Source organism: Megachile rotundata, chromosome 13 (assembly GCF_050947335.1).
Source record: "Megachile rotundata isolate GNS110a chromosome 13, iyMegRotu1, whole genome shotgun sequence".
NCBI classification, from domain to species: domain Eukaryota; kingdom Metazoa; phylum Arthropoda; class Insecta; order Hymenoptera; family Megachilidae; genus Megachile; species Megachile rotundata.
In genome coordinates this window covers 852,501-855,000 of record NC_134995.1, presented here as the reverse complement: position 1 = coordinate 855,000, position 2,500 = coordinate 852,501, and positions in this window count along the sequence as shown.

The window sequence follows — 2,500 nt, the reverse complement described above, 5'->3', positions numbered from 1 at the left end:
CTCTGTCTGTCTCTGTCTGTCTCTGTCTGTCTCTGTCTGTCGCTGTCTCTGTCTCTGTCTCTGTCTCTGTCTCTGTCTCTGTCTCTGTCTCTGTCTCTGTCTCTGTCTCTGTCTCTGTCTCTGTCTCTGTCTCTGTCTCTGTCTCTGTCTGTGTCTGTGTCCCCGTCTCTGACTCTGTGTCTAGCTCTGTCTCTGTCTCTGTCTCTGTCTCTGTCTCTTTTCTGTCTGTCACTGTCTCTGTCTCCGCCTGTCCCTGTCTGTGTGTGTCACTGTCTATCTCTGTCTCTGTCTCTGTCTCTGTCTCTGTCTCTGTCTCTGTCTCTGTCTCTGTCTCTGTCTCTGTCTCTGTCTCTGTCTCTGTCTCTGTCTCTGTCTCTGTCTGTGTCTGTGTCCCCGTCTCTGACTCTGTGTCTAGCTCTGTCTCTGTCTCTGTCTCTGTCTCTGTCTCTTTTCTGTCTGTCACTGTCTCTGTCTCCGCCTGTCCCGGTCTGTGTGTGTCACTGTCTATCTCTGTCTGTCTCTGTCTCTGTCTCTGCCGCACACTCTGTCTCTGTCTCTGTCTATCTCTGTCTCCGTCTGTCACTGTCCCTGTCTCTGTTTGTCTCTGTCTGTGTGTGTCTCTGTGTGTGTCTGTGTGTCTCTGTCTCTGTCTGCCTCTGTCTGTCTCTGTCGGTCTCTGTCTCAGTCTCTGTCTCTGTCTCTGTCTGACTCTGTCTCTCTCTCAGTCTCTGACTGACTCTGACGCTGTCTGTCTCTGTCTGTCTCTGTCTTTGTCTGCGTCTGCCTGTCTCTGTCTGTCTCTGTCTCTGTCTCTGTCTCTGTCTCTATCTCTGTCTCTGTCTCTGTCTCTGTCTCTATCTCTGTCTCTGTCTCTGTCTCTGTCCCTGTCTCTGTCTCTGTCTCTGTCTCTGTCTCTGTCTCTGTCTCTATCTCTGTCTCTGTCTCTGTCTCTGTCCCTGTCCCTGCCTGTCTCTGTCTCTGTCTCTGTCTCTATCTCAGTCTCTGTCTCTGTCTCTGTCTCTGTCTCTGTCTCTGTCCCTGTCTCTGTCTCTGTCTCTGTCTCCGTCTCCATCTCCGTCTCTGTCTCTGTCTCTGTCTCTATCTCTGTCTCTGTCTCTGTCTCTGTCTCAGTCTCTGTCTCTGTCCCTATCTCTGTCTCTGTCTCTGTCACTGCCTGTATCTGTCTCTGTCTGTCGCTGTCTCTGTCTCTGTCTGTCTCTGTCTGTGCGTGTCTCTGTCTCTGTCTCTGCCGCACACTCTGTCCCTGTCTCTGTCTATCTCTGTCTCCGTCTGTCACTGTCCCTGTCTCTGTTTGTCTCTGTCTGTGTGTGTCTCTGTGTGTGTCTGTGCGTGTCTCTGTCTCTGTCTGTCGCTGTCGGTCTCTGTCTCAGTCTCTGTCTCTGTCTGACTCTGTGTGTCACTGTCATTTCTGCCTCTGTCTCTGTCTCTGACTGACTCCGTCTCTGTCTCTGTCTCTGTCTGCGTCTGCCTGTCTCTGTCTCTGTCTCTGCCTCTGTCTCTTCCTCTGTCTCTGTCTCTGCCTCTGCCTCTGTCCGTTTCTGTCTCTGTCTCTGTCTCTGTCTCTGTCTCTGTCTCTGTCTCTGTCTCTGTCTCTGTCTCCGTCTCCGTCTCCGTCTCCGTCTCCGTCTCCGTCTCCGTCTCCGTCTCCGTCTCCGTCTCCGTCCCCGTCTCCCTCCCCGTCCGCGTCTCCGTCCCCGTCTCCGTCCCCGTCGCCGTCTCCGTCTCCGTCTCTGTCTCTGTCTCTGTCTCTGCCTCTGTCTATGTCTCTGTCTCTGTCTCTGTCTCTGTCTCTGTCTCTGTCTCTGTCTCTGTCTCTGTGTCTGTCTCTGCCTCAGTCTCTGTCTCTGTCTCTGTCTCTGTCTCTGTCTCCGTCTCTGCCTCTGCCTCTGTCTGTCTCTGTCTGTGTGTGTCTCTGTGTGTCTCTGTCTCTGTCTCTGTCTGTCGCTGTCGGTCTCTGTCACAGTCTCTGTCTCTGTCTGTCTCTGTGTGTCACTGTCATTTCTGCCTCTGTCTCTGTCTCTGACTGACGCCGTCTCTGTCTCTGTTTCTGTCTGCGTCTGCCTGTCTCTGTCTCTGTCTTTGCCTCTGTCTCTGCCTCTGTCTATGTCTCTGCCTCTGCCTCTGTCCGTTTCTGTCTCTGTCTCCGTCCCTGTCTCTGTCTCTGCCTCTGTCTCTGTCTCTGTCTCTGTCTCTATGTGTGTCCGTTTCTGTCTCTCTCTCTGTCTCTGTCTCTGTCTCTGTCTCCGTCTCCGTCTCTGTCTCTGTCTCTGTCTCTGTCTCTGTCTCTGTCTCTGTCTCTGTCCCTGTCTCTGTCTCTGTCTCTGTCACTGCCTCTATCTGTCTCTGTCTGTCGCTGTCTCTGTCTCTGCCTGTCTCTGTCTGTGTGTGTCTCTGTGTGTCTCTGTCTCTGTCTGTCGCTGTCGGTCTCTGTCTCAGTCTCTGTCGCTGTCTGTCTCTGTGTGTCACTGTCACTTCTGCC